This window comes from Hylobates moloch, unplaced genomic scaffold, assembly GCF_009828535.3.
Source record: "Hylobates moloch isolate HMO894 unplaced genomic scaffold, HMol_V3 SCAFFOLD_21, whole genome shotgun sequence".
Taxonomy (NCBI): domain Eukaryota; kingdom Metazoa; phylum Chordata; class Mammalia; order Primates; family Hylobatidae; genus Hylobates; species Hylobates moloch.
In genome coordinates this window covers 48,380,813-48,403,462 of record NW_026652296.1, presented here as the reverse complement: position 1 = coordinate 48,403,462, position 22,650 = coordinate 48,380,813, and the positions used below count along the sequence as shown (strand labels likewise).

The window sequence follows — 22,650 nt, the reverse complement described above, 5'->3', positions numbered from 1 at the left end:
ATTTTTCCCAAAGTAAACATAACCGGCACCCAGATCAAGAAATAGAACGTGACCAGCACCCCAGAGCCCCCATGGCACCCTATCTTGGTCAAGATGGTAGGGGGTGATAGAGACTTTCGTATCTGCCTTCAGAGTCCTTGGTGGTGGTCTCTGGGGCAGAGGTCATTCTTCCGCCATCAGCTGCTGACATCTGTGGCCAGCATAACTGAGCAGCACCCATCAGTGGTCTCTGCTGACTGGGCCCCAGGTCAGCTCTGCTTGGTGCTGTGAACCCCTCCCTCCTCAGGAATACTATGGTGATTCTCCTGTGATTCTGGCTCATGTGGTCACTTGGCAGCCCTCTAGGACAGAACCCACAATCCATCACAGTGACACCCTCTGGAAGGATCCTCCACTATTTTCCCAACTATTTCTCCTTTCCCTCTCTGAGAAGGGGAGTTAGGTGGGGTGGAAACACTTACGTTTCAGCATGCCATGCCCAAACTCAAGCCCTCTCTCCTTCTGCCTAACAATGCAGTACCATGAAAACTGCTTATATGGGACTACCCCAGATTGGGGCAGGGCATTCTTGGAAGCAGCTGCTTGCCTTGAGACAGGAGACTACCAGGACTCATTTTGTCTCCCGTCCAAATTGGAAACCTGCCAAAACTGAAACTGCAAATGGCAGGAAAGCAACCTTTCACTACCGCCAAGACACTGCCCTACTGCCGTGCCATGACAGTTTACAAATGCCATGGCAATGCCCAGAAGTTGCCTCCCATTTCTATGGCAAAATGCAGAAGTTACTCCCCATTTTCTAGTGATTTCTGAATAACCTGTCCCTTGCAATTTGCATGTCATTTGTAATTTGTAATTTGCATGTCATTAAAAGTGGGTATAAATACCACTGCCAGCACCCCATGTGGCTATTCTCTGTGCACTGCCTATGCGCTAACCCTGAACTCACAGAGCTGTAATACAGCTGCTTCAATATAGCTCCTTTCTTCCACCACCAGCTCTCTCTTGAATTCTTTTGTGAGTGAAGCCTGCTTTACATCAGTTTTAGAGCAACAGTTAGATACTCCTGTCTACTTCCCTCTGTTCTTGCCTAACACCAAGTTGACAATGGCCATATGCAGAGACAGAGGCTTGCAGAGTCCCTCCAGTGTGATGTGGAAGCATGCTGCACGCCCAGCCGGATGAGCTTAGGAAAGCCTGGCCACGCCACAAGATCCAATCTCATCTCAGAACAGATCTCAGGCACCTGACCTATTACTCTCTCCATTTCCTTTCCTTCTTTTAACCTTGATATCATGGGCCTAGAAGCATGAGTCTTCAAACTTTCCTTTATTCCATATCATATCCTTCTACTCCAGGACATTAACTCTCCTACGTAAGCTGCTTCTTCCTTCACTTGGTTTATCTGTCTCCCATCCTAGTGGCCATAAACAAAAAGAATAGCCTCACTACCTTGGAAAAATATTGATAAGAGTCCTCCAAAGTGAGGAAATACATCCTGGCCCAATCAAACCTGGTTTTCAGGAGTCTGGCCTTATAGGAGGGATAAGAGAGACATTATATTTTATGGCAAGAGCTGAATATTACTTTTTTCTCCTTAAGTATCTTCTATAATAATCCTAATCCTAATTTCATCACTCCATTTTTCTCCTCTGAAACCAAAGAAATAAAAAATAAAACTGCTTTAGAAAGAAAAGGGAAAAGCCATACACACAGAAACAGACAATTGAAAAGCATACCCACAGAGTTTAAAATATCAATCACACAAGAGAAAAAAATCCATTAATGTAAAATATACAATGAGCGATTTCAGCCAATATACCTGCATGTACATAGTACCACACCTGGTAACTAACGAAGTCTAATTCATCAACTCTAGAAGCACTGGGTTAAGGAACTCTGAAAACAAAAGGGAGATAATAATGTCTTGCATTTATGTGGTTATACATAGTTTATAAACTGTAGTGTTTTGTAGTTTATGAGATGCTTTTGAACACTTGCCTTATTTTAACTTCACACGACCCCTGTGGGCTATGTTTTACCATCTTCATTTGGAGGCCTAGAGCAGTTCAATTACTTGCGACCCACATAGAGCTATAATGTGAGAACATAACAGTGTATTCTAAACATGTCTTGCTTGTGGTTCTAAAGGTAGAAATGAAATGGGTATTTGGGGCAAACTGTCTTGTTTTTCCAAAGAGATATTTTTGTCACGTTGTTTCAGTTGTTCAGGTGATAACAAGCACAAGCCCACTCCATGTGCCCTAGAAGCACTCAACAGGGGAAGTAAGCTACGTGCTAACTGTGCATGCCTGAAAGATGTGCCCTACATAGGAAAATGTAAGAGGCCACCATCTTCCCAACTTCTCAGTAGAGTGCTCCCCTTGAAACTGTTGTGATGTGCGTTGACACTGTGTCTTCTAGACAGGGATCAGAGGCAGGGGTTATAGATTTCCCACTCTGAAGGCTATTGAAAGCGTCAACTCTCAGAGTGGGAAGCAGAGAGGTTCTGAGAGAAGAAACAAGTTCTAAGAAATTCTAGGAAAAGGGTATCCTGGTATTTTATCTTAAGTTTCCCTTTTCTGCATGGAAATTCCCTTGTGTTATCAAGAGTCAATGAGGTCTATTGTGTTCAAAAGCTACGTGTTATTTGTTCTCGAGAAATCATCTTTTGTTCCATGCTGTGGGAAAACAGACCAGACATGATAATTATGAATTAGAAAAGGGATCACAGACTTCAGGAAGAGACAGAGGGAGGGGATTGAGCTTCAGCCTGGAGCAGGAGATACTGAAGGCACAAGTGGACCCATGGAACTTTCCAGTATTCCTCAGGGTTCCCAGAAACCTGCTAGCACCCATATGGGGCTCAGACTTGGGGCCCCTAGACAGTAAAGAAAAGGGGGCGGCCGGGCGCGGTGGCTCACGTCGGTAATCCCAGCACTTTGGGAGGCCGAGGCGGGCGGATCACGAGGTCAGGAGATCGAGACCATCCTGGCTAACACGGTGAAACCCCGTCTCTACTAAAAAATACAAAAAATTAGCCGGGCGAGGTGGCGGGCGCCTGTAGTCCCAGCTAGGTGGGAGGCTGAGGCAGGAGAATGGTGTGAACCCCGGGGGGTGGAGCCTGCAGTGAGCCGAGATTGCACCACTGCACTCCAGCCTGGGAGACAGAGCGAGACTCCGTCTCAAAAAAAAAAAAAAAAAAAACAAAAAAAAAAAAAAAAAAAAAGAAAAGGGGGTGATATTTTTGGATCTGCATCTCCAACAAATCTCATGTCAAATTGTAATCCCCGGTGTTGGAGGTGGGGCCTAATAGGAGGTGATTGGATGATGGAGGCAGAGTTCTCATGAATGAGTTAGCACCATCCCCTTGATGCTGTTCTTATGAAAGTGAGTGAGTTACCATGAGATCTGGTTGTTTAAAAGCATGTAGTACCTCTCCCCTTCTCTCTCTTGGCCCTGCTTCTGCCATGTAAAATATCTGCTCCCACTTTGCCTTCCACCATGAGTAAAAGCTCCCTGAGGCTTCTTCAGAAGCAGATGCCACTATGCTTCCTGTATAGTCTGCAGAACTGTGAGCCAGTTAAGCCTCTTTTCTTTATAAATTACCCAGTCTCAGGCATTTCTTTATAACAATGCGAGAACTTACTAATACAGAAAATTGGTACCAAGGAGTAGAGCATTGCTCTAAAGACACCTGAAAGTGTGGAAGCAGCTTTGGAACTGGGTAACCAGCAGATGTTGGAAGAGTGTAGAGAGCTCAGAAAAAGACAGGAAGATGATAGAAAGTTTGGAACTTCCTAGAGACTTGTAAAGTTGTTGTGACTACAATGCTAATAGTGATATGAACACTAGAGTCCAGGTTGAGGAGGTCTCAGATGGAGATGAAGAACTTATTGGGAACTGAAGCAAGTCACTTTTGTTATGCATTAGCAAAGAGGTTGGCTGCATTGTGCTCCTGCCCTGGGGATCTGTGGAACTTTGAATAGAGAATGAGGATTTAGAATATCTGGTGGAAGAAATTTCTAAGCAGCAGTGTTCAAGGTTTGGCCTGGCTGCTTCTAACAACCTATCTCATATGCACGAGCAAAGAAATGACCTAAAACCAGAACTTATATGTTAAAGGGAAGTAAAGACTAAGTTTGGAAAATTTGCGGCCTGGACATGTGGTAGAAAAGAAAAGCCCATTTTCAGGAGACAAATTCAAGTGGGCTGCAGAAATTTGCATAAGAAAAAAGGAGCCACACAGAGTCCCCATGGGGTACTTCCTAGTGGAGCTATGAGAAGAGGGCCACCATCCTCCAGACCCTGGAATGGTAGATCCAGCAGCAGCTTGCACCATGCATCTGGAAAAGGCACAGGCACTCAATGCCAACCCACGAGAGCAGCCACAGGGGCTGAACCCTGCAAAGCCGCAGGGGCGGAACTGCCCAAAGCCTTGAGACCCCTCCCCTTGCATCAGTGTGCCCTGGATGTGAGACATGGAATTAAGGGAGATTACTTTGGAGCTTTAAGACTTAATAACTGCCCTGCTGGGTTTCAGATGTGTGGGGCCTGTAGCCCTTTTCTTTTGGCTGATTTCTCCCTTTGGGAACAGGAGTATACCAATGCCTATACCTTCATTGTATCTTGGAAGTAACTAATTTGTTTTTTATTTTACAGGCTCATAGGCAGAAGTGACTTGCCTTGTCTCAGATGAGACTTTGGACGTTGAAGTTTTGATTTAATGCTGGAATGAGTTAAGACTTTGGGGGACTGTTGAGAAGGGATGGTTGTATTTTGCAATGTGAGAAGCACATGAGATTTGGATGGGGCAGGAGGTAGAATTCAATGGTTTGGATCTGTGTCCCCACCAAATCTCATGTCAAATTGTAAACCCTGACGTTGGAGGTGGGGCCTGGTGGGAGGCAACTGGAACATGGGGGCAGAGTTCTCATGAATACGTTGACATTATCCCCTCATGAGAGTGGCTGAGTTTTCATGAGATCTGGTTGTTTAAAAGTCTACGGCACCTCCCCGCTCTCTATCTTGGTCCTGCTCCTTCCATGTAAGACACTTCCTCCCACTTTGCCTTCAACCATGAGTAAAAGCTCCCCGAGGCCTCCTAGGATAAGCTGCTGTGCTCCCGGTACAGTCTGTGGAACTGTGAGCCAATTAAACCTCTCTTCTTCATAAATTACCCAGTCTCGGGTATTTCTGTATGGCAATGCAAGAACTGACTCATACAAGGGAGCTCCTTTAATGCAGAGAACCTGGGTTATAACTACAAGTAACAAAAAGGATTCCAGTGGCTGAGTCTGTGTCTCTATCTACCCTTCTTACCTGTGTGCCAAAGAGGCAGGAGGGTGATTCTGAAAATAAAAAGCTCTCTGCCAATATTTTATTTTAGTACAAGAAAAGAGATTAATACTATGGATGTAGAGAAATCAAGAGCTTGGAATCTAGAAACTACTTAGATCCCGCCATGCCCTTACCAGCTATGCAATCTCAGACGGGCCACTCAATCCCACTGACAGTCAATTCTCTCATCTGTGAAATGAGTGTACCGATGCTACTTTATAGGCAGCTTTGTCTGGATTAAATGAGATAATTTAGAAAAAGTACTTAGCAGGGTGACTGGTTGCCTGGCCCTTAATAAGTATTTCATGAGTTCAATTCTGTGCCAAAGATAAAGTATTGCTCACCAGCTAATTGGCCGTTGTTCAAATTTATTTTAAGAAAAATGAAAACTTCAAGCTTATTAGCATTAAAATGCTCTGACCCCTTGTATTTTGGAATTATAAAAGATACTGTTTCTCAAAATAATGGTGGTGGGAGGGGTGGGGGGAACCCTCTGTTTGCTTAGGGCCATCTTCCAGCTCTTATCAGGTGGCATTTGCGTTAGTCTGGTGGTAAATCCATCCAGGATGCTGAATAAACAACTGCTTGCCTTTAGTTGGATCTTCAATTACATCAGATATGTGACCTGATGTCTGGAAGCCCTGGGCTGCCAAGGACAGAACAGTCTCTGTGAGGTGATTTAAAGGAGATCTTTGTTCACTGGCCCCCAAATGTCCTTGTCCCATTATTTCTTGCAGTCTGACATGCTCCCTTTAAGTCCCAAAGGCTTTCTGTGTTCAAGAGCTCCTTATCTATTGTTATGCAAATGTCCCTGGGAAAAAAATAATAATTCTTCATCAGCTAATATTTCAAGGAGAACCATAGCAACAAATGCTAACAGTTTCTTGGAAGCTCAGATGTAGGAGAGGTATGTGTAAGATAAGGAAGAAGGGGTTGGGGGAAGAGTGAGTTATCTCTAAAAGTGGAGATAAATGAGAAGGATGGGTTTCTTCAGATTCCCGGGAGCCAACCTCTAGAACCATGATTTCTGTTTCCTCATTCGTAAAGCAGGAAAGACAAAACTTACCTTACTAGGGTGGTTTTAAAGAGACTGCTTGTTGTCCTATGCATTCAAAGGAAATGGTGACCATTAACTCCACCTCCAGGCTGTAGGTTCTGAGGGACTAGGATGCGAGATCCCATCTGCCATTTGCTCACTGTGACCCTGGCCATCACTTGGCTTCCACCTGTGTAAAATGGGAAAATGGTGCTTCCTAGTCATTAAAAATGTAATATATGAGGCACAGCTTATTAATTTCTAGGTAGAAAACTATACAATTACTCAAGTCAATTGCATGTCATTGCTAATTTAAAGAAAAAGATAATCAATTGATATTGGGTGAACAGTTTTAATGTGAAGCAGGATTAGTCAGGATAACAATGTATTTCAGCCAGAAATAAATTTAAGTCTGTAGTCATTAGAGTTAAAATATTCTTTCTAATAGCTATACAGTACTGAAAAAGACTGCTGAAGAAATTTGACATGTAATAAAAAAGAGAATGAAGAAAAAGTGAGAGTGTATTTAAAAGGTTGCTGTTCTCAGTTTTCAGACTGCAGGCTGCCCCCTGCTGAGCTGCCCAGCTGCTCAGTTCATTTCTTAGTGAAGTGCCTTTTTTGGGCTCAGCCACAAGATGTCAGCCTAAGCTTAGCCATTTGTGCATTTTTCCGCGCCTCCAACCCATTTCTTCTCTTCCATTTCATTTCCTCTTTTGGCTCTGAGCAAATGAATAATCTTTTGGATTGTGGGCACTAGATAAATAACAATGAAGTAACTTGAGCATTCAAAGGGCCTCTGCTGACAGCAGCTTCCACAAAGTCTCAGGAAGAGCCCCCTTTCCTTCCCATTGCAGTCCCCAAGCCTGGGAGGCCATCGTCCTCTCTCAGGCCAAGTGTATCTATGTGTTGGCGCTTCCTACACAGGGACAAAAAATCCAGGATCCGTGACCCCTAGGAGAGAATGCTGTTAACGTGTCTCCTAGGAAGGTGGATAAAGGCGATTTCAGGTTGGCCCAGCAGCCCTGGGAACCTTCAAGGGTGAATACTGCTTTCTCAGTTGCAACCTGTCTTCCCCAGTGCATCGGCATTTGAGGACAAGATACTCCACCTGGGTACGAGATGCCTGTAGTACCTCTAAGAATCATGTTCTCACCACATTGGTGAACATAAAAAATGGGCAGATCTTCTTTCCCCATGGATTTTTGTAAAAGTGAAAATTTTCCAGACACCCCCCTCCCTACACACACCAGCAAATGTACACCTACAACTGACTGGTCAGAAATCAGTCACCTGCCTGTCCCTGAAACCATCAGCAGTAAGAGGAGTAGGGATGCCGTGACTGGTTTAGATGAGTGAGATCCATCTCCCGGGCCTAGGGAGGGTCCACCTTCCTTAAGCACATAGCTCTTGCCAGAGATCAATATTCCCAGAGCTGAATTCCAGGGCCTGCAGCGATGAACCAGAACTCAGGACACAGCCCTGTCTCCCAGGGGCTCAGTGAACACAGGTCCAGTCACGACTGCCCAGGGAGATTTGCAGTGGGCTAGAGTTTTGCTAAAGAGAGGCCAGGCAACCACCAACTAAACTACCTGCCCTTTGCTGGAGGAAGAGGAGGCAGAGGAAAAAGAAATAAATGCTGCTGTGACGGACAGAGCAGGAGCACCGTCATCTCGGACAAACACCGCCACTTTAAGCTCCAGCTCCCCTTCTAGCCTCATGCATTTCAAGGAAATCACTTTTCTTCTAACTACAAGCAGACAGAAAGAGCAGACAGTAAAACACAGATAAGACAGCTCGGGCACAGAGGAAAGTAGGGGGAAAGTCTCTTGGGTAACTGCCAAAGTTCACTCTCAAACAATGGGCCCCAGTAAAACAGTGGCCTTAATAAGCACATTCCTTTCCCTTCAGGTGCACTAAGATAGGGAAGCTAAAAGCAGACTCGGGGGCTATGCCTGCAGCTGCAGAAAGATATATGAGAAGACACACAACTCTCCCTCCCAGATAAGCACAACAAAGAGACACAGAAGCAGTCCAAGCCTCTGATAAACTCTCCTACCCTGAATCCTTAAAAACTCGTAGTCTGTAAGAGAGTGTGGCTCTGACCTAGCTCGGCCAGCTGCCCCTCTCAGGTCTATTTAAAATAAACTTGTCCCTGTTGACTGTAAAACCACCCTTCAAGTTTCTCTCCTCTTTCTTTAATTCTTGCGGTGACTATATTGCCTCTGGCATCTAGAGGGCTGGGGTCAGTCCGGTAGCTCTGGGCTCTGGGACCTGCTCTGCTCGGACTGTCTGAGAACCCGACAGCATGGTGCCTCCGCTCTCTGGGTCTGTTTCCTTTAGAGAAATGCAGCCTGTTCCAGGATGTACAGCATCAGAAGCAGCCTGGGCTATAGGCCTTCTACAGAAACAGGCAGGCTCAGGCCCATGCTTATCTGTCTCTCACTGTGCCATTGAGCCACCAGAGTCATGGGGGCCAGTAATTTCCAACCAAAGGGACTTCTGTGCTCACCTTCTAGAACCTTTCCTTGAGCCGACCTATGGGGATAAAACAGACACACGAAAGCAGGACATCCTGAGGAAGGGAGCCTGGGAGGAACACGAACAGTGAGACCATTCCTGTCCATCCTTATAGAATGGGAGACAAGTTGATTTATCATTCATTAGACAGAACTGTGTAATAAAGATACTTATGTGCAAGGCTGTGGTATGCAACAACTCTGGGGGAAGGAGGAAGAGAAAGAAATGAGATGTGGCTTTGGGTTGTATGTGCAATGCTTTATCTCAGAGAAATCAATGTTTTGCAGAAAGAAGCATGCTGTCTATCGGGATGTCACTGCCCCACGAACAGTCACTACACCCTTGATGCATCCCCTGCGGGGGGCTCAGGGCCTCAGGGACACTAAACACCACAGGGGACCAGGCTTCATCCTGACACACACTGGGAATCAACCCAGTTGTCATTTCCATGGGTGTGGAAGAAAACTAATGACTCAAGGCTTGAATCGTAAGCGGTCCAGCTTCCACTGGCAGAGGTAGATAAGTGGGTGAGAAACTCAGACACATTCACAGCAACTGCAGCCTCCAACCGGAATGGGTCGAACCTGCAAGCCACCCTCGGCTTCAGCCTGCTTTTAGTTCACAACTTTGTGCAAAAGAGAAATTAGCAGCAATGTGAAATGTCACAATTTGAAGGAGTCTCTGCCGGGGCTGGACAGTTCAATTTCCTTTTCAACTCACGGCCCCAACATTGTCCTGCTGCTTTCAAAGAGGGAAATTCAAGCATAAGGGCTTCGTGAGCCAGGCTGAGAGCTGTGGACACGGAAGGAGAGGGAAGAGCCAGGTTCTCACTGGGACACATACTGCGGTGCGTAAAAGCATGGACCCTGGACCAGAATAGCCCAGGCCAATGCACTGCATCATTTCTCCTTTTTCTGGGACCTCTGGCAAGCTCCCTGGACACTTCTGTAGCTCAGTCTTACCCTTAGTAAATAAGGCTAACAGTAGCACCTGCCCCTGAGTTTTTACAAGGTTAAAATTACAAAAGATTCAGAAGAATGCATGGTATAGTGAGGGCTCAGTAAATGTTTGTTTTATTTTTTTATTATGATTTACCGGTTATCCTAATTTTGAGCAAGAGGGTTTCTCTGAGCTCTAATTAGGAGTCTCACCCTACCTCAGAGCAATGCAGGACAGAAGAGCCCCCAGATTGGGGCTTAGCCTGGCTCTCGGCTTCAACCAGGAAAGAATGTAAGGGTAAGCTGGTGCTGTTAGACAGCAACTTTATTGAAGCAGTAGCCTATAGCAACAGAGGCAGTGCTCCTCGTAGAGGAGGGTGAACCCACAGACAGTGTGCCCACAGTGGCATCTCACAGCAACGTCACCAGCAACAGACCTGTGGCCGAACAAGTTGCCTCTCACTCATTGAAATAAGGGAAAACACTGTGGAGAACTGTGGTGTCTCTCAGCAAGAGCACGTTAAAAAAGACAGTATAGGATGTGGGACTTCAGTTAGATTCCTGTCTTCATCAGCTCTGGCTGCTATATTACAAAGTACTATAGCCTGGGTGGCTTATAAACAACGGCAATTTATTTCTCACAGTTCTGACGTCTGGGAAGTGTAAGATCACAATGCCAGCATGGTTGGGGTCCAGGGAGGATCCTTTTTTGAGGTGCAGAGTGCCAATTTCTTGCTGTTTCCTCACATGGCAGAAAGAGGGTGACAGAGCTCTCTGGAGTCCCTATTATATAAAAACACCGATCCTATTTGTGAGAGTTAGACCTTCACTCCTCAAACACCTCCCCAGCCCCAGCTCCTATTACAGTCACCTTGGGCGTTAGAATTTCAACATATGAATTTGGGGAAATGTAAACATTCGGTGCTTACCAGTGCTTTAGGGGATGTTTTATGGAATCGGACTTTTGCTCTGAAGTGAAGGCCATCAGGAAGTGGTGTTAACACTATGATGGAATATCTTTAAAAATGTAATCTACAATTTGGGAGGAAGTAAGGTTAAAGCTGTGATTGGTGAATAAGCCACTGTTACACATATTAGCTGGGAATGAGGGGTGTTTGGTCGTTTGTGTAGTTTAGATAAGGTTCACGTTTCTGTCTGCATTCAGACGTGACTGGAGCGGTCTTCTTTTTGTCTTGATTCGCCACCATCACAGAGTGGCTTTTCTGAGGCTGGTACTCAGTAAAATTGTTTATACTCAGCCAGAGAATATTATGACCTAGCTGTGAGTGCCTGCTCCACTCCTAGGACTAACAGTGCTAGACCAGTTCTCAAATACGAAGGGTCGCGTCTCTCTTTCTTTCTAGCCTCTTTTAGCCAAAGCAAACTAGTCAGGCATCAGGATGTAGATCATTGATCCCTACCATTGCTGAGACATTGCTAATCTGATGTTTATCTAGAGTGCGCTGCCTGCAGGCAAATTAGGGTTTTAATTCACCATCTTGTAGTAGTCAGGACGTCCCTTTTCTTCTAAAGCATTTCAAAGTCATGAACTAACCTAAAAATGATACCTGCTATAACACCTTCTTTATCTTTGGGCAGCTGACATATCTGAGTGAGGGCAATTAAGTTAGCCCACTGGGATTATTTAATTTCTGAGAGAAGCTTACATTTCAAGGCCAAATTTAAGTTTCTGATCACGTAAACGGCTTTATAATTTTTAGCTTTTCTTTTTCAGTATGAACCACATAAAATCAAAATAAAATCACATTTATCTTGGCTAGAAGGTTTGCACGATTGTGAATAGTTCCCAAAAGGCTAGAAATTATTGGGTCCTCTTTCATCAGATACAAAATAAATCAATCAACAAAATAAAATGCAAATTAAAATAAAAAAGATGATGCCTGGGTTCAGAGTGAAGCAGCAATGGATGTAGACCTTTGAAGGGTAAGGCGGTAATAGTTCATAGATGTCACATGACAGTTAATAAAAGAATCTGTGTAGGATGAGAAACTGTTAAGTGTAGTAGAGATCCTAGAACTAAGTCAACGGAAGTTTTCATACATTTTGCTATTGCTGTTATAGATCCTAAACAAGGTCGATATAGCCTGGCTACTAGAGCTAACAAAAGACTAAAATAAGCAGTAGGTCCCTAATGATTCCCACATAATTGGGTCAACACTTACTGAGATTTTTTATAAACAAAAAGTAAAAAGGGATTTGTGAATCTAGAATCTTGGAGAAAATTCTTTCAATAGTTATTGTTTCTGTGTTTATGCTTAAAAAGGAACATACTTCTTTTAACTTGAAAAGTATACGATTACTAAAAGCTAATTCTAGCAATACTTTTTACTAATATAAAATTAACATCAGCTCTCTTCTGGATTTGACAGGTTTGGAAAATTTTTTGTATGTTTTTAAATCCCAAAGTTGAAGGACTCTCATAACAGTTTTGAAGTATTTAAAATCTGAAGAGTTTCAACAAACCTAATTATTCCTATTTTCCTCTATTTTATAGGGTGAAAGAGCAAAATTATTCTGAATTTTGGAAGGGTAAAAAAATCATTATAAAAGACAGGATATAAAGTCAAATAATTTCAGGCAACATTATAAATACTTTGTAAGTAACTATTCTAATTAAGAATAAATTAAGAAAAGTAAACATGAAGTTTCTTGAAAACTGATTTAAGTGCGTGCAAAAGGCACCAAAATTTAACGGAATAATTAAATCACAAAAAGAAACTTCTACAATCTAAGCATAAAAGAGGCCAGTCATGTTACATAAAAATGACACTCATTTTTTTCTGTTTTACGTCATTTTTGTAATAATTTGGAGCAAAAACACGTATTCAGGCATGCAGAGACAAGTATAAAAATAAATAATGTTAAAACTTTTACCTATAGCTTTAAAAAACAACTAACTTACCAGTATATTAAATAATACATACAAATCATATTAACTTTGTCCCATGAATAAGCTATTAAAAATTTCTTGAGCATGAAATTATATACTCATATTCATATTTCTCTAATTATCATAACTTGTGTAATTAAATATTTATATTAATTATCCTTATATTAAATTAAACAAATATATATTATAAAATATAATATATAGCACTTCATATTATAAATATATAAAACATAATTATATTATAAATATATAAAATATAAAATTTACGTTATCAATATGTAATATGTGAATTACATTTAAAATATGTAATATAATATTTATATTACTTATCGTCTTTAATCAAAATAACCAACTTCTTTTTGCAGACACACAAAAAATTAGAGAATAAAAAAGGAATTGTTTTATTATTTTTTCTCTAAGAACACATATTATTTTAACAATTCAAAGGGAGAATAACTTTCTGCTTCTTTCTTTTCACAGTTAACAGCTTAATTAAAATAAGATTTGCCTACTATAAAATGTGCCCACTGTAAGTGTACAATTCAGTTTCTTCTAGTGGTTAAGAGTGGCCAGCAAGACACCTTCTCATGAAGGCTGTTGGTACACCCTCCTGGGGGCCAGAGCAAACTCTGCCAAGACACCAGCCACGTTTTTGAGGCTTCTCTCCCAAGCAGACTCTGCAACCTCTCTGCAAGAATGTGCAAACTACAGCATGTTTGTGGCAGCCTCACATACTGATCCTAGAGCACCTATATCTTCCTCCGTGTCAACTTGAAAACAACCTTTCTGTGAAGCTTTGTTAGCTCTAATAGGATGCATGTGTCATCGACAAAGTGATTCAGAAAATGCAAGCAGTCGTCTTCATCACAGTCCTATGGACTTCCAGGCTGAGGTGACACGCAGGGCAGGATTGACAGGTAGGCCAAAGTTCTGGGTAGAGAAGGTGGCACCAGGCAAAAGGTTTGGAAGTTGAGTGGAGGGCCTAGGACCATTGCAGCCAGGAACTGAGAAAGCTGGGTTGGGACTTGGGGAGAGGGAAGCTGTAGACCATAGACTGTAGTCTGAGCCTGAGACTCAGGGGAGGATGTGGTTGAGAGCATGGAGAGGGTGTCCTTGGGAAATAAGCCTCCAGGAAAGGGCCCTGGAGCAGGAGCTGGAGCCTAATTGACATACCATCACCGCCTCCTTTCATGCCCAGCCTCTCTCTGCTGGGATCACTCCCTGGCAACCGGCCTTTTATCAATCCCTTCTACCTGGCTGGCAAATCCCGAGCTTCACTCCAAGTGGTCACAATCTGACCCTTGTGACCTCATGCTTCCCCACCCCCATTTGTGATTCCATCACAGGAAGTTCTTCTCCAGTGGCCCCTGATCCAGGGAGACCCACCCTGCAACAGCCTTTGTCTCCCTCCGCCCTTGCTTCCTTCTCACCCATCTCACCACCATCTGCCCAGGGGAGCCAGATGTCCCAAATTTTGTAGAGAAAATAATTGAGGCTCATTTCCAGGACTGAGGGGCGAGCTGGGTCTGAAGAGCCAAGCAGAGAGGCTTCCCAAAATCACCAGGTTGGGAGGGGTCAGAGATGTGTGGCTGACCCAGCTGTTCTGACTCTGCCCCAGCTTTTGGCTCCACCCCCTTAAAGCACCCTCAGAGGTTCCCATGGCTACAGTAAACAAGTCTCCACTGCCTTGGCCATGTGCTGTGTTCACCCCACTCCTGATCTTGTTGGCCGCTCAGGGGCTGACAGCCCAGATGTGCAGCTGTGGTGAGCAGAAACAGGGAGGAATGGAGCCCCCAGGTGAGTGGAGTGGCTTGGATTTAGGGAAGAGCAGCCTGGGGATGTGGATATGGATGGAAGAGGCTCTGAGATTTGGGATCTGAACTTGGGGATCAAGGCAGCAGTTCTTTCTTTATAGGAACTTCCTGTTAAAAAACTTTTTTTTTTTTTAATAAAAATAGGAAGGAGCCTTATAGGAAAGGGTTCAGTACTGTAGCCCAGGCTCTCAAAAATGATCAGTATAACTTAAGGTTTCTATGTCCAGTTACTTTTCCTATTTTAGTATAATAAAATAAAATATCTGACTCACTAGAGGAAACACATAAAATGTGTACTCGAAGCAAAAAGAGAATTAATTAAAGAATCCCAGCATAGTCATCACTTGTCTTAAGAAACAGAGCAGTATTTACCTTAGCCTTCTTCTGTGGGCCCCCATCCCCTATATCAAAAAATCACCTCCTCAGTAGCCATTATGCTGAATTTTATGTTTATTTATCAATTGCTATTCTTTGTAGCTTGACTTCAACTTTCTGTATTCTTAAACAATATATTGAATAGTTTTGCATGTCCATAAATTGTAAATACGGCTTTACACTATACTTTTCTCGGGGTCTTTTTCTGTGGTGCCGTATCTTGCTCCCGCTGATGCACCTCCTGAATGTCTGTCATTCTCACCTATGTCTCTCCCTTTCTACCCTTCTTCTAGCCATTGTCATCACTTCCCTGATCTGCCTAAATTCTGCCCAGCTGTCCGTGCAAATGGTGTGCTGATGACATATGTAAGGACTCTAACTCCCCTCACGCAATCTGCTCACCTCAAAGGGTAAAACATTGGCTCACTCCTAATGTAATAAATGACACACAAGGTCACAATTCAATCGTACTCTCCTTGGATACTACTTATCATGTGAACATCAAACTTACACTCACTTCCTACACACCAACATATCTTGTATATTTGGAGTAAAAATTAGAGAAGTACATACAAAGATTTAAAATATAAAACTTTTTTTAATTACCATTTCAATCTCGCTGCTTGTTATTGGTCTGTTCAGGGTATCTAATTCTTCCTGTTGTAAGATAGGAGGGTTATATCATTCTAAGGAGTTATCCACCTCTAGGTTTTCTAGTTAATGCGTATGAAGGTGTTCGTTGTAGCCTTGAATGATCTTTTGTATTTCTGTGGTGTCAGTTGTAATACCTCCCATTTCATTTCTGATTGGGTTTATTTGGATTTTCTCTCTTCTTGGTTAATTTTGCTAATGTTCAACCAATTTTATTTATCTATTTTATTTATTAAGCTGGTTTCAAGAACAAGCTTTTTGTTTCATTTATCTTTTGTATTGTTTTTTGTTGTTATTTCAATTTCATTTAGTTCTGCACTGATCTTGTTTACTTCCTTTCTCTTGCTGGGTTTGGGTTTGGGTTTGGTTTGTTCTTGTTTCTCCAGTTACTTGAGGTGTGAACTTAGGTCGTCTGTGTATGCTCTTTCAGACTTTTTGATGTTGGCATTTAGAGCTATGAACTTTCCTCTTAGCACTGCCTTTGCTGTATACCAGAGGTTTTGATAGGTTGTGTCACTATTTGCATTCAGTTTGAAGAATTTTTTAATTCCCATCTTGATTTCATAGTTGACCCAATGATCATTTAGGAGCAGGTTATTTAATTTCCATGTATTTGCATGGTTTTGAAGGTTCCTTTTGGAGTGGATTTCCAGTTGTATTCCACTGTGGTCTGATAGAGTGCTTGATATAATTTCAATTCCCTTAAATTTATTGAGGCTCAATTTGTGGCCTATCATATGGTCTATCTTAGAGAAAGTTCCATATGCTGATGAATATAATGTGTATTCTGTGATTGTTGGGTAGAATGCTCTGTAAATATCTGTTACGTCCATTTGTTCTAGGGTATAGTTTAAATCCATTTGTTTCTTTGTTGACTTTCTAACTTGATGACCTGTCTAGTGTCATCAGTGGAGTATTGAAGTCACCCACTATTATTGTTTTGCTGTCTATTTCATTTGTTAGATCTAGTAGTAATTGTTTTATAAATTTGGGATCGCCAGTGTTAGGTGCATATATATTTAGGACTGTGATATTTTCCTGTTGAACAAGGCCTTTTATCATTATGTAATGTCCCCCTTTGTCTTTCTTAACTGCTGTTGCTTTAAAGTTTCTTTTGTCTGATATAAGCATAGCTACTCTTGCTTGCTTTTGGTCTCCATTTGCATGGAATGTCTTTTTCCACCCCTTTACCTTAAGTTAATGTGAGTCCTTAAATGTTAGGTGAGTCTCTTGAAGGCAGCAGATAGCTGGTGAATTCTTATCCATTCTGCAATTCTATTATCTTTTAAGCACAGCATTTAGGCCATCTAAATTAAATATTAGTATTGAGATGTGAGATATTATTCCATTCATAGTGCTATTTGTTGTTTGCATATGCAATTCTCATCAAAATACCACCATCATTCTTCACAGAACTACAAAATCAATTCTAAGATTTATATGGAAGCAAAAAAGAGCCCGCATAACCAAAGCAAGATTAAGCAAAAAGAACAAATCTGGAGGCATCATATTACCTGATTTCAAACTATACTATAAGGCTATAGTCACCAAAATATCATTGTACTGGTATAAAGCTAGGCACATAGACCAATGGAACAGAATAGAAATCCCAGAAATAAACCCAAATACTTACAGCCAACTGATCTTTGACAAAGCAAACAAAGACATAAAGTGGAGAAAGGACACCCTATTCAACAAATGGTGCTGGGATAATTGGCAAGCCACATGTAGGAGACTGGATCATCATCTCTTACCTTATACAAAAATCAACTCAAGATGGATCAAGGACTTAAATCTAAGACCTGAAACTATAAAAATTCCAGCAGATGACATCAGAAAAACTCTTCTAGACATTGGCTTAGGCAAGGATTTCATGACCAAGAACCAAAAAGCAGATGCAATATAAACAAAGATAAGCAACTGGGACTTGATTAATCTAAAGAGCTTTTGCAGAGCAAAAGGAACAGTCAGCAGAGTAAACAGAAAGCTGACAGAGTGGGAGAAAATCTTCACAATCTACACATCTGGCAAAGGACTAACATCCAGAATCTAAAATGAACTCAAACAAATTAGCAAGAAATAAACAAACAATCCCATCAAAAAGTGAGATAAGGACATGAATAGACAATTCTCAAAAGAAGACATACAAATGGCCAACAAATATATAAAAAATGCTCAACATCACTAATGATCAGGGAAATGCAAATCAAAACCACAATGTGACACCACTTCACTCCTCCAAGAATGACCATCATCAAAAAATTAAAAAAAAAAATAGATGTTGGCATGGATGCGACGAAAAGGGAATACTTCTACACTGCTTGTGGGAATGTAAACTAGTACAACCACTGTGAAAAACAGTGTGGAGATTCCTTAAGGAACTAAAAGTGGAACTACTATTTGATATAGCTATCCCACTACTGAGTATCTACCTGGAAGAAAATAAGTCATTATACAAAAAAGATACTTGCTCATGCATGTTCATAACAGCAAAATTCACAATTGTAAAAGCTGGGGACCAACCCAAATGCCCATCAATCAATGAGTGAATAAGGAAACTGTGGTGTACAGATATGTGTGTATATATACATATCTATGCTACGGTTTCTGTGGTACATACACACACACAATGGAATACTACTTAGCCATAAAAAGAAATGAATTAATGGTATTTGAAGCAAACTGAAAGAGATTGGAGACTATTATTCTCAGTGAAGTAACTCAGGAATGGAAAACCAAACATTGCATTTTCTCACTCATAAGTGGGAGCTAAGCTATGAGGATACAAAGGCATAAGAATGACACAATGGACTTTAGGAACTCAAGGGAAAAGGGTGGGAAGGGGGCGAGGGATAAAAGACTACTAATTGGGTGCATTGTGTACTGCTCTCATGTGGTAGGTGCACCAAAATCTCAGAAATCACCATTAAAAAACTTATCCATGTAACCAAACATCACCGGTCTCCCAATAACCAATGGAAATAAAAAATTTTAAAAATAATAAGTAAAACTGCCTGCTCTTCAGTAAGTTGTGTTTTCATTAAAAGAATATCTAGAAACCACCTAAGGGAAGCAAGAATAGGCCACTTGGAAGAAGTTTCAAGGAGAGCTGACCCCAGCTTTGTACACTGGCAGCACAAGGAGCCCTCAGTAAGTGTTACCCTTCCTTATCATGTGCTAAATGTTTAAGGCTTTCAGTTAGACAACTTCAAGCTTGGTGATCTCTGTCAACCTCATGGCTTTGTCTAGAGGGTCAAATGAGAAAAGCAACAACCAGTTGGTGCATTTTTCAAGAGTCATGCAAGTAGTGTTGTCTTCCCTCTCTCTTCAGGCTTTGATGATTTAGTCTTTACATTTACTGTAACACTTATCATGATCCGTTGTTTATTCAAGTTATTTAGGCTGATGCTTCTAAAGCCAACTGTATTAAGAACCACTTTTAAAATTTCCAGTCCTTTTCAAGTAAATATTTTTGTAAAAGTAAAATTTTTTTAAATTACTGGAAAGAGAAAGTGCGAAAATTATACACATCAGAAGTCAAAAGTGTTTACTGATAAATTTAGAAAATGTAAAACTAAATTTAAATACATAGAACAGATATATAGAAGAAAAACAATTTCAGAAACTGTACTTGGTGTTTGCTGAATGTGTGCATTGGGGAATGAGTGTGGAAAAGAGCAACTCAAGCTGTGTTTTTCCTCTCTTGTCTCGACAACAACAATCAACACAGAAGACTTCTGCCCTCAAATATGTGCAGGTTTCTCTCCATACCCCAAGCTAGCAATTGATTCTGCAGTGGAAACCACCTGGGGGTCCTCCAATTTAATTTAGTTCTGACACTATCTACCTGGGGATAGCCTCAGAAACCACAGGTTGAGGGCTCAGTCCCACAAGAACACCCCCTTCTTCTAACCAGTTGAAACACCACACCTCCAGAACTTCTCACCGACTGGCTTCAAGTTGTGGTTCCCACAAACCCCTGCTTGAGTTTGACTAATTTGCTAGAGCAGTTCACAGAACACAAGGAAATATTTATGTTAATCAACGTATAACAAAGGATGTTTTAAAGGATCCAAATGAAAAATCAGATGAAGAGATACATACTGTGAGGCCTGGAAGAGCACAGGAGCTCCTGTCCCCATGGGGTTGGGGTGTGCCACCCTCCTGGCACATGGACAAGTTCTCCTTCACCTGCGTGTCAGCCTCCACATGTTCAGCTCTCCAGAAGCTCTACACGCCCTGTCCTCTTAGGCGTTTTATGAGGACTCCTTTGGATAGGCATGATTGACATATGTGTAGAAATGTGATTGGATCAAAGGGTATGATCTATAATATGTATTATAATGCTGATAGACTGAGTGGGGAAACCCGGCAAGGCCTGTCTATTCAGATTCTTTTTGGCATCTCCGTGCAGCATTCCTTCCCCCAGGGTATAGCAGGACCCTTTTTTTTTTTTTTTTTTTTTTTTTTTTTTGACGCCCGGGCTGGAGTGCAGTGACGCGATCTCCGCTCACTGTAAGCTCCGCCTCCCGGGTTTGCGCCATTCTCCTGCCTCAGCCTCCCGAGTAGCTGGGACTACTACAGGCGCCTGCCACAGCGCCCGGCTAATTTCTTTTTGTACTTTTTAGTAGAGAAGGACCTTTTCTTAAAGGAGGATCTTATGGCCCATAATCAGAGAGGTGGGGGAAGATGAGAGAGGACAGGGAAGGTCGGAAAGAGAGATTATATTTTCTGAGGCCTGCACCTGAAACTTACAACACTCCAGTATTACAACAGAAGACTATGAAACTTGTGAGCCAACAACCATGGATAAAAAAGTATGTATATGTATATGTATACACACGTATATCTCACAAGTGGTTAATAGAGAAAATTGCTACTGTTATTGTCACTTTTGTCCTTCAATAACTATATTTGAAGTAAAATTTTGACTGAAATAACAATTGAGTTTTTGAGCCATTTCAGCAATCTCATGACAATAATTTCTTTAGGCTTAATCCAAAATGAAACAAGTGATGTGTTTTCAAAATATATCTTCAATCCTTCAGCAATAATCAGTTACATAATTTTCCTGTGCAATTATAATTAAAAATAAATATTTTTAAAACTGTAATTGGTAATTAATATTTATACATATTTATGGAACAAGTGTGATATTTTCTGACATGCATAGAATATGTAATGGTCCAGTCAGGGTCTTTAGGGTAACCATTACCTCAAGTATTTGTGATATTCCATGTTTATCATTTCAAGTCTTCATGTGATTTTTGAAATAGGCAATACATTAACGATAATCACTCTACTCTGCTATTGAACATTAGAACCTATTACTTTTATCTAACTGTATGCTTGTGCTCATTAACTAACCTCTGTTCATCTTCCTGCACCCTTGCCACACACACTCTTCTTAGCCTCTGGTATCAATCAATCTATTCGCTACTTCCATGAGATTAATTTTTTTAGCTTCCACGTATATGCGATGACATGCAATATTTGTCTTTCTGTGCCTGGCCTATTTCACTTAACATAACGACTTCTAGTTCCGTTCATGCTGCTGCAAATGACATGATTTATGTTTTTTATGGCTGAATTATATCCCTTTGTGTATAGACATTATATTTTCTTTATCCATTGGTTTATTGATGAACGCTTAGGTTGATTCCATATCTTTGCTATTGTGAATAATGCTGCAATAAACATGGGGGTGCAGATACCTTATTGAAATGCTGATTTTATTTCCTTTAGATAAGTACCAAGTAGTGCAATTTCTGCATAATATGGGCAGTTCTATTTTTAGTTTTTACTAACTTATATTCCCAAAAATAGTGTATACAAGTTTTCTTTTCTCTACATCCTCAACAGCACCTGATAGTTTTTGTCTTTTTAATAACAGTCATTCTAACTGCGGTTAAGATGGTCTTTAATGAAATTATCTTTCAATGAAAGGAATGAGATCTGGATACATGAATATTAGTCATGGACCTTCTTTTGACAGAAAAACATCAAAATGTTATATAAATTTGTAAGGCCTTTGATGATAAATTTTGGCAGATGTGCAATATCAAGACCACCAGCTACTTCATTAATATTTGTCATTAAGTCGTGGAACTTTTCTGCAGAAACAGTATTCTTCCAAGCTTCTAACTTGGGATTTTGCTCTTCAACCTTATCAGCCATGGAAAAACATGTTGAATTTTTTCTTTGCAAAGCAACATTAAGATAATTGAAATGACTAAAATATTAGCCAAATGAGAAAGACTGGTTGTCCTATTCCATATTAGGTCAGCAACAAATTGGTTGCTTAACTGGGAAACACTGAGTTCATTCCATAGTTCAAATATTCTCCATCAAACCTTTCCCCTCAATGACAATGTACCTCCACATACATTAACAGTTGTTTTTAACCAGCTTCCATATTATTGCCTACAAAAAATTTTTGAATTAAAATTATCACCATTTATGGGATGCATATGTTTTACTATTTCTGTAATCACAATGTTTAGTTCAACTAGATTTTTTGCTTTTATACAAATAACAAGAATTTCTCAATGGAGAAAACATTACATTGATTTATAACCTATCAAAAGCTTCTAAGTCTGGCTAATTATTCCAGAACATGGCCCTACTGTGCTCAACAGTTACACAGCTCCTTCCATTTCTAACTCACCACATGAATTTGACAACATTTCTCCTGCTCTGTATCCCATTAAATAAAGCAATTCCACTTGCTGTGACACAGTCAAATTGCACTAAAAGTTTTGAAACACTTGCTCTCAATCATTGCATTAATCATATCCCAGGCCAGTAGTTAAATATTCACCATGTATTAGTGGTCCACAGACCACATCAGAGTTCATGCTGTTCCTAGGACAAGAGTCAAGCACACCCTGCTTTCACCAGCTGCTGGTAGGTGTCACTCAGGTAATGCACAGCTGAACAGAACCTAGTTCTCTCTCTTGTCTGGGCCCCCATCAATACATTAGCTCTGAATGATGCTGTGAATCTCTCTCAGTACAAGGTGATAATCCTAAGCCAGATGATTCCAAGATGGTGCTTCTTTCCCCACCATGA

General features: G+C 41.2%; 1 long non-coding RNA gene across 1 annotated transcript; it reads right to left on the bottom strand.

Annotated features, from left to right (window-relative positions):
- Positions 1 to 5,698: 5,698 nt before the first annotated feature.
- On the bottom strand, positions 5,699 to 10,610 carry LOC131382243 (uncharacterized). Its single transcript, XR_009211545.1, has 3 exons — positions 10,471 to 10,610; positions 6,404 to 6,563; positions 5,699 to 6,148 (listed from the first exon to the last, which is right to left on the bottom strand). It is a non-coding gene; the product is annotated as an uncharacterized LOC131382243 (long non-coding RNA).
- Positions 10,611 to 22,650: the final 12,040 nt, after the last annotated feature.